Source organism: Hippopotamus amphibius, chromosome 8 (genome assembly GCF_030028045.1).
Source record: "Hippopotamus amphibius kiboko isolate mHipAmp2 chromosome 8, mHipAmp2.hap2, whole genome shotgun sequence".
Taxonomy (NCBI): Eukaryota; Metazoa; Chordata; class Mammalia; order Artiodactyla; family Hippopotamidae; genus Hippopotamus; species Hippopotamus amphibius.
In genome coordinates, this window is record NC_080193.1 from 54427492 (window position 1) to 54437187 (window position 9696).

A 9696-nucleotide genomic window follows, 5' to 3' on the forward strand; every position below is an offset into this window, starting at 1 on the left:
AATTTCATCTTATGAGGCCAGCATTAGTCTCATACCAAAGTTAGACAAGGGCATTACAAGAAAAGAAAATTACAGTCCAATATTCCTCATAATGTCGATGAAAAATCCTCAACAAAATACCAGCTAATTGAATTCAACAGCATATTAAAAGGATCATACACCAGGATCAATAGGGACTTATTCCTAGGATGCCAGGATGGTTTAATGTCCAGAAATCAATAGACCTGATACCCCACAATAACAAAATGAAGGATAAAAATTATATGATTTTCTTAATAGATACAGAAAAAGCACTTGACAAAATTCAACATTTTTTTTAAAAAATTTATTATTTTTTTGGGGGTACACCAAGTTCAATCATCTGTTTTTATACACATATCCCCATATTCCCTCCCTTCCTTGACTCCCCCCCCTCGAGTCCCCCCCACCCTCCCTGCCCCAGTCCTCTAAGGCATCTTCCATCCTTGAGTTGGACTCCCTTTGTTATACAACAACTTCCCACAGACTATCTATTTTACAGTTGGTAGTATATATATGTCTGTGCTACTCTCTCACTTCGTCTCAGCTTCCCCTTCACCCCCCACCCCCTCCCAAACCTCGAGTTCTCCAGTCCATTCTCTGTATCTGCTTCCTTGTTCTTGTCACTGAGTTCATCAGTACCATTTTTAGATTCCGTATATGTGAGTTAGCATACAATATTTGTCTTTCTCTTTCTGACTTACTTCACTCTGTATGACAGACTGTAGTTCTATCCACCTCATTACATATAGCTCCATCTCATCCCTTTTTATAGCTGAGTAATATTCCATTGTATATATATGCCACATCTTCTTTATCCATTCGTTTGTTGATGGGCATTTCGGTTGCTTCCATGTCCTGGCTATTGTAAATAGTGCTGCAATAAACATTACGGTACAAGTTTCTTTTGGGATTATGGTTTTCTTTGGGTATATGCCCAGTAGTGGGATTATTGGATCATATGGTAGTTCTATTTGTAGTTTTTTAAGGAACCTCCAAATTGTTTTCCATAGTGGCTGTACCAACTTACATTCCCACCAACAGTGCAGGAGAGTTCCCTTTTAAAAATATGGAACGCTTCACGAATTTGCGTGTCATCCTTGTGCAGGGGCCATGCTAATCTTCTCTGTATCATTCCAATTTTAGTATATGTGCTGCCGAAGCGAGCACAAATTCAACATTATTTTATGGTAAAAACTCCTGACACATTGGATATAGAAGGAATGTACTTCAACATAATAAAGACCAGACACAACAAACCCACAGTTAGCATTATACTCAATAATGAGCTATTCCTCTAAGGTCAGTAACATGATAAGAGTGCCCATTCTCACCACTCTTCTTCAACAGAGTACTAGATGTCCTAGCTGAAACAATTAGGCAAGAAAAATAAATAAAATGCATCCAAATTGGAAGGGAATAAATAACATTGTGTTTGCTGATGATATGATCTTGTATATAGAAAATCTTAGATTCCACACACACACACAAAACTATTTGAAGTAATCAACAAATTCTGTAAAGTTTCAGCATACAAAATCAACAGACAAAAGTCAATTGCATTTCTATATGCTAACAATGAACTATCTGAAAAAGAAAGAAAAATATCCCATTTAGAATAGCATCAAAAATAATACAATTCTTAGGAATAAATTAACCAAAGAGGTGAAAGATGCATATGCTGAAAATTATAAGACATTGGTGAAAGAAACTGAAGAACATATAAATGAAAAGGTATCCCATGTTCATGGATTGAAAGAGTTAATGTTAAAATATTCACACTACTCAAAGCTATCTATGAATTCAATGTGATCTCTAACAAATTTCCAATGACATTTTCCACAGATACAAAAAAAATTTCTAAAATCCACATGGATTCACAAAAGACTCCTAATAGCCCAGGCAGTCTTGAGGAGGAAACAAACTTGAGGCATCACACTTTCTGATTTCAAACTATAAGTAACAAAACTATAGTAATCAAATGGTATGGTATTGGCATAAAAGCAGACACAAGGACCAAAGAAAAAGAATCGAGTGCCCAGAAATTAACCTACCCAAGTACGGTCAATTAATCTATGACAAGGGAGCCAAGAATACTCGGTGAGAAAATGATAGTATCTTCGATCAATGCTGTTGGGAAAACTGAATATTCACATGTAAAAGAATGAAATTTGGCCCTTTTCTTATGTTACTCATAAAAATTAACTCCAAAGGGATTAAGGGCTTGAATGTAAGACCTGAAACTGTGTAACTCCAAGAAGAAAAAGCTCCTTAACATTGTTCTTGGCAATGTTTTTTGGATATGACACCAAAAGCACAAGCAACAAAAGCAAAAACCAGTAATGAGATATATCAGACTAAAAAGCTTCGGCACAGCAAAAGAAACAATGAACAAAATGAGAAAGCAACCTATGAAATAGGGGAAAATATTTCCGAACCATTTACAGAAGGTCCCCAACTTACAGTGGTTCAACTTACGATTTTTTTTTTTTTTTACTTTACAATGGTGCAAAAGCAATATGCATTCAATTGAAACTGAGCTTTGAATTTTGATCTTCTTCTGGACTAGCAGTATGCACTGTTTTACTCTCTCCTGATGCTGGGCTGCAGCAGCGAGCTGCAGCTCCTAGTCAGACATGTAATCTCGAGGGTAAATAACTGATATACTTACAACGATTCTGCACCCATGAATCATTCTGTTTTTCATTTTCAGTACAGTATTCAATAAATTACATGAGATATTTAACACTGTATTATAAATTAGGCTTTGTATTAGATGATTTTGACCAACTGTAGGCTAACATAAGCATTCTGAGTGTGTTTAATGTAGCCTAGGTGAAGCTATGATGTTCTGTAGGTTAGGTGTTTTAGATGCATTTTAGACTTACGATATTTTCAATTTATGTTGGGTAATGAAGATGTAACCCCATCATAACTTGAAGAATAGCTGTATCTTGTAAGGGGTCACTATTTAAAAACATGTAAAGAAACTCTTACAACTCAATAGCAAAAATCAAATAACCCAGTAAAAAATGGGCAAAGGACCTGAACAGATGTTTTTCCAGAGAAGACATACAAATGGGCCAACAGCTACATGAAAAGGTGCTCAACATCACTAATTATCAGGGATACATAATTCAAAACCACAATAAGAAATTACCTCACCCCTGTTAGAATGGCTATTATAAAAAAGATAGGAGAAAACAAATGCTGGCAAGTATTTCTGAGGAAAGGGAGCCCTCGTGCACTGTTGGTGGGAATATAAATTGGTGCAGCCACTATGAAAAACAGTATGGAGGTTCCTCCAAAAGTTAAAAATAGAACTACCACATGATCCAGTGACCCCACTTCTGGGCATTTATCTAAAGGAGATGAAATTAACATCTGGAAGAGATATCTGCTTTCCCATGTTCACTGTATTATTCACAACAGCCAACACATGGAAATACCTCTGTGTGTGTATTGACAGATGAATGGATACAGAAAAAATATATAACTTGCCTAAATGGTTATAGTAGCTTCATAACTGATTATCCCACCTCTAATATCTTGCCTGTGAAGTTCTGCTTCCACAACCAGGCTTATCTTCCCCAACTACAGGTAAGATCGTGCTTTTACCCTCTTAAGAGTCTTATCGGTGGCTCCCTATTGGCTACAGTTTGGATTCCTCAGCTTGGCAACTCCATCATTCCCCCAGCTGGGCCTGCCCCATCTTCCATCAGACTCGGCTCTCATCAGCTAGAGCATGTGTACCCTTTCACATCTCTAAGCTTTGGCTCGTATGGTTTCTTCATCTTGAAAATCTTTTCACTGCCTTGTCTGTCTCTGGAAATATATATATATATATTTTTAATCCTTTAAGCCTTTCAAATTCCACTGTCTCTGTGAAATCTTTTCTGATATCTAGTCAGAGTTAACTCTTCTTTACTATAATTTACAGCTCTTCTTCAGGTTCTGCTGTAGAGTTGGTGCTTATATACTAACTCTCTCTAGATTGCAAGCTGTTAGTACAGCAGGTATTTTATCTTGTCTCTGTATGTGATTTACCTAGTGATTAGTGTGTATTATTATGTAATTCTACACAGGCTGAGGTGTTCAGTAGGGGTCACTGGGTGAACAACTGTCATCAGCCTATTGGATTGTTCCCCTGGGAGTTACCGTCATCAAATCTGAGATCATGAGTTCTGGCCACCCCAAACTGGCTCTCCTTCCCGACTTCCCTAGTTCTTTCAGTTGCTACTTAGTATCTGGGGCCCAAAGACTCAGCCATCTTTGACTTTTCTCTCCATTCTTTCATAATACCTGTTAATCTCTAGGCCTTGCAGATTTTACACAAGATATAATAAATATCTGCCCTTTTCTCTCTGATAAACCTGGCCCTTATCACTTCATGTTCAGTTTATCTTAGTAGAATTTCGGCTGCTCTCTCTTGGGTTCCATCTTCATAGAAGTGGCTGAGAATAGGTGTGTGCTGAGCCAGCCATAGAACGAAGAATATAGACAAAGCTCTTTAAGGACCATGAAACATGTCTACATTTCAGTGAGCACAGTCAGTGCTTTACTATCAAAAAGTCATTTTTATAAAGTTTTTGTCTTCTCACAAAAACAATACAAAAGCATTGTAGAAAAAGTTTAAAATATCAACAGGAAAAAAGGAAGAAAAAAATGACATAAAATCCTACTACCATCATACACTTTGATGCCTCTCCCTATTTGTTTTTTGCACGTACGTGTGTGTTGTGGGTACATGTGTGCCTGTGTGTGTGCGTGTCGTTCAGGTTAGGGTTACATTCGGCTTTAAGTGACAGAAAACCCAACTGCAAATGTCTTAAACAAATAGATATTTATTTGTCTCTAGCAAGAGATCTATAGAGAGTGGGTATTTGGCACATTCTGGGGCTCATGATGTAGTGCTGGGTTCTCTGCAATTCCCTTGGCCATTTGTCCAAGAGTTGAAGATGGTGGCTGCAGTTCTAGCCATATCAGCTACATTTACTGCAGGGGTAAGGCGGAAGGTAAAAGGCAGCATCTGCAGACGTTTGGCTGTGTTTCATGGGCCAGAACTCTGTCACGTGACGACTCCTAGCTGCAAGTGAGGCTGTGAAAATGAACACTTAGCTTCTATACCTTCCCCGTATAGCAGGCAAGAGTGAGAGGCTTGATGCTGGTGTTGGGTGGATTGAACTGCAGTATCTGCCACATAGACAATGATGCATCTGGTATCCAGTATTTGTGTATAGTTAGAATTGCTTTCTTAGGATAATTTCTAGATATGCAATTTATGGCTCCAAAGGTATATCACCTAAAGAAAGCTTTATAGAATTACTTTCAGACTAGGTCAATAGCAGCAGTGATACATGGCTTTTATTACATGTGCAACAAACCTGACTTTGGGATATAATCCAACGTAGCTTTATTTTGATCTCTCATTGCCTCTTTAAGTTTTATTGGGTGGGGTGAGAGATGAATTTCCCTTGCCTATGATAAAAATTTGGGCAAGTCCATGGCTCTTCTCTTCTCTCTTCGGCAGCAGACAATCCAATGGTTATGTTAGTTGCAAACAAATTTCAGAAATTAGAATATCCAGACCCCAACAATAATCAACTCTCTGAATTTAATTAACATGATTGTGTGCCTCCCACAGCTGGACTCTCACTGTGGCTGACCCCTTGTGGGAGCAGATGCACGTGCTTCTTTTGTCTGCCCTTCTCTCTGTCCCCTCCAACTGCTGTTACTGACCTCTGGGTGGAAGAGAGTGGGGGGAAGGAGGGACCGGAGAGTTCTTCCTTAAACTGTCATTTGCTGCACACTCCCAGGCCTGGCAGATATTTTTAGTTGATTCTTTCTTTGATGCTCTGGTGGGCCGCTTGGGAATGCCTCTGCCTAGGAAGCTCCGTGCAGCTCCCTGGGTGCAGGCTATGCAATTCCCCCCCCTCCATGCTGCTCTCCTCCTGGTCCTCTGATGTTCTCACACACCGTCTCACTGTTGGAGGCCTCACATCCTCCCAGGAAGACCTTTTGGCAGGTTTTAAAAAGGACCCAGGCTGGCTTTCCCTCATGGTCTGCATCTCATTCCTGTAAGCTCTGGGGGTGCAGGCCCATCCCAGCTGTCTGCCCTTCTCCTGCTGCCATGTGCTTTCCAGATTTCTCTACAGTGCACAATGTCCCCTAAGTATGGGGACCACCTTCATACTCCTTCAATGGCCCAATGGCAGCCCCCTCCCTAGGCTTGAGGTGACAGAAAGCACATCCTTCTCCTTCTCATGGCAGTGTAGGGTGGGACTCACAGCATCTTAATAATTCTCTTCAAAGCAGTTGATGCACAAATTTCCCCTTCCTCTACTCTCTTACCATTTTATATTCCTAAAGTGAATGAAGGCCTCTGGGTGAGGGAATCAAGAGTTAGGAGACTAGTTCCTAACCATTTCCTATAGATTCCGCATTGGAGGCCTGTCTTAGTCTGGGCTGCTGTCACGGAATGCCACTGATTGGGTGGCATGTGCGAGTCAACAACACAAATTTATGTCTCACACTTATGATGGATGCGAAGTCCTGCAATCAGTGAAGGTGCTGGCAGATTTGGCGTCTGGTGAGGACCTGCCCTTCTGGTTTACAGATGTTCGTCCTCTCTGTGTGTCCTCACATGGCAGAGGGAGATGGGGACTCTCTGGGGTCTCGTTTCTACGGGCACTAATCCCCTTTGTGAGATCTCTGCCTTTATGACTGAATCACCTCTCAAAGGCCCCACCTTCAAACACCATCATATTGTGGGTTAAGATTTCAACATATATGCATTTGAGGGGACGCAAGCATTCAGTCTATAGCAGGGCTGTTCTACACTCACATTGCTGTCTGATATGTGTGGTATTGGCATCTCCATTAGAACGGACAGAATGGCAGGCTTGCACCTTCTTCCAGATGAATACAAGGCTGTGTGGCCGGTGAAGCTCCCCTCAAGCCTTCTCTAAAGTCTAGACAAAAAAAGATTGCTTCTCTCTCTGGAACTGAACAAATAAAAAGCCAGCAATTGTCCTGGTAGACATAAGTATGTGTAATGATTTATGTAATCCAAATGGCTGTGAGAACTGAAAATCGGCTTGCACAAGAGGTTAGGCAAATTCTTGCTAAGAATTCTAATGCTGCAAACCATCGCTGTCTATTCAGACTTCACAGGCAGCTGGAATTGCTCTGTGTTTTTCACCGAAGAGAGCGTGGTGGCTTCTCACACTTAGGGCTGTTCAAATGCAAATGCTGAGGCTGCTGGTGATAGCCACGTGTGGGACGCTGTGCCGAAAGCCCAATAGCTGGTCTCTGCATCCTAAAGAAAGATGTGATCTCGTTACAAGATCACTGGCCCTGCCTTATGGCAACTCCTGCAAAGCTCCCACTGTTCAGTGTGGGGAACTTACTCTACACTGGACAAAATGCTGCCTCCAGGACTCGGTGACTGGATTTGTGCTGGGGACTTGGGAGGTGGGCAGAGGCAGCCTTTGTGGTGGAGGGCTGAAATTGTCTCTGTATATTAGCTCATATCCTGTTCCCTTTCCAGAAAACCCTGCCCCGTTCTCCCCCCATCCATGAATCTTAGCCATCTTCCGAGCCTTAGCTCAAATGCCCCTCCTCTGTGAAGCCTGGAAGCCATCTCTCCTTGAGGTTGTGCAGCAGGGCTGCTGTTTCCTTGCTTGCAATGCTGCTGTGAATCCTGTGTGATGACATCTCTGCTGTTACCTCATGTGCATTTTGGGAAGAACTGATGATACCCACATAAAAGACAAGAGCCCCAGAGAACTCTAATGAGAGACAAGCCATAAGAAGCTACATGGGACCAAGACTCTCTGTTGTAGAATTCATCTTTGTTGAATAATTGAGCCCCGTTCATTTGAGCTTAAAGATGATTGATTAATCCCTTTCACTTCTTTACTTTCAACACAGGTTAACTGAGCACTGACGGTGTATCAGGCCCATGGCTGGGCCCCAGGGCACTTTAGGAAAGGCTATGGTCCTTGTCCCTCCAGAACCCAGTCTTGGGGGAAGCCTGGCCTGTGTGTCCACATAATAAGGTGGAAAATGCCATTCATTCAGGTCTGGGGGTGGGGTGGGGTGGGGGGCTTTCTGGCAAGATGAGCACTCAGAGGCCCAAGATAGGCAGCCCTTCCCCAGGGGGTGGGGGTGGCAAAGAGGCTGTCTCATCAGAAGCAAGGGTGCTGGAGCAGAGAAGGCTGTGTGCAGGGGATATATAATGCAGCAGGGAGGATGGGGAGAGGAGAGACTTTTGGTATCTGCTGTGAGTGGAGAGCTTTGAGGAGAGGGACAGATGTCTAAACAGGATTTTTATGAGGCTTTTCTGTGGATTGTGCCATGTAACCCTCACCTCCTGCCAGCAGTGTCCTTTAAGGAAAACATGGCAGATGTAGGGAATGACAAGCACGTTGGATGGCTGGGCTCAGAGTGCTTCACAGTGGTGATGGGAGGTGAGGTGGACCAGATGGCCTGGCAGCTCACCTGTGTGTTGACATCTGTATCACAACCCATATTTCTTCTTTTACCTTTCGGTTAGAATATGCTTTAGCAAAATGTTTGCGTTCTAAGCAATTTTTATGTGGCTATTTATCTTGTTAATATGTTCCATTAGCTAATATTATTTACTTTTGTCATTTTTAAAAAGAGCATTTATTGTATCATCTGTTGTTCATGATGTAGTCTTACTGTTTATTTTATCTTGGCCACCGTTTCTAGTTCTGATGTTTTAACTAGAACTAAGTGTGCACTGTGCAACTGATCAGATTCATATTCCAGCACTTGTTGATTTTGCTGGTATTCATTCCAGCAAGTTTTAAGCTAATGTTTACTTATGGCTTTTGCTTTTTACTTTTTCAAAACTGTTTTAGTCCTTTTAGCTTATTTCATCTTATTACTGTCACAGAGAGCTGTGCTGATGTCTGGCCTCCTGTCTAACCTGCCTTTTCTTCCTCCCACAGTCCCTGGCAGAGTGGGTGGCCTGAAATATTTGCCAGGAGAGTGAGTGAATGCATGATTCACTCGCATCCAGTCAATCACTGGGTCCTGGCCATTCTACTTCCTGAACATTTTAAATCCATCCCGTCGTCCCCTCTGCTACTGTGTCAGTAAGGCCACCACCATCTCTCAGCTGGGTCCCCACACAACCTCCTAATGGCCTCCTGTCTCTTTTCTTCTCTCCAATTTACTCTCCATCCTGCAGCACAGTGATATTTTTAAAATGTAGAAACATAATATACAAACACGCTCCTATTTATTTTTGCCTACTGAGTTAGGATATGTAGCATTTTTTTAAATTGCAAGAATTAAATACACATACTTCTGATTTTTAAAAATAATTCATTAGTTTCAAAAAAGTATTTCTACCATGGAAAATTTCAAACCCAGAGGAAGGCAGAGTGAATAGTATCATGAACCTCCATGTCCCTGTCACCTGCCTTCGAGAGTTATTGACACTTTCCGTTATCGACACTTTCCTTTATCAACAGTTCATCATTTTCTCATCAATCCCTCTTTTTGTTTTTGTTTGTTTTTATATTTTGCTTGAGTAGCATGTTTATATTTTGTAATTCCCAGACATCATGTCATTTCAGTGTGATCATTCTTTTTTTAAAAAATAAATTTATTTATTTAGTTAGTTATTTTTTAATTTTTATTGGC

At 41.2% G+C, this 9696-nt stretch overlaps 1 non-coding gene across 1 annotated transcript; it reads right to left on the reverse strand.

Annotated features, from left to right (window-relative positions):
- Positions 1-1081: 1081 nt before the first annotated feature.
- Positions 1082-1188, reverse strand: LOC130859772 (U6 spliceosomal RNA). Its single transcript, XR_009055314.1, has one exon. It is a non-coding gene; the product is annotated as a U6 spliceosomal RNA (small nuclear RNA).
- Positions 1189-9696: the final 8508 nt, after the last annotated feature.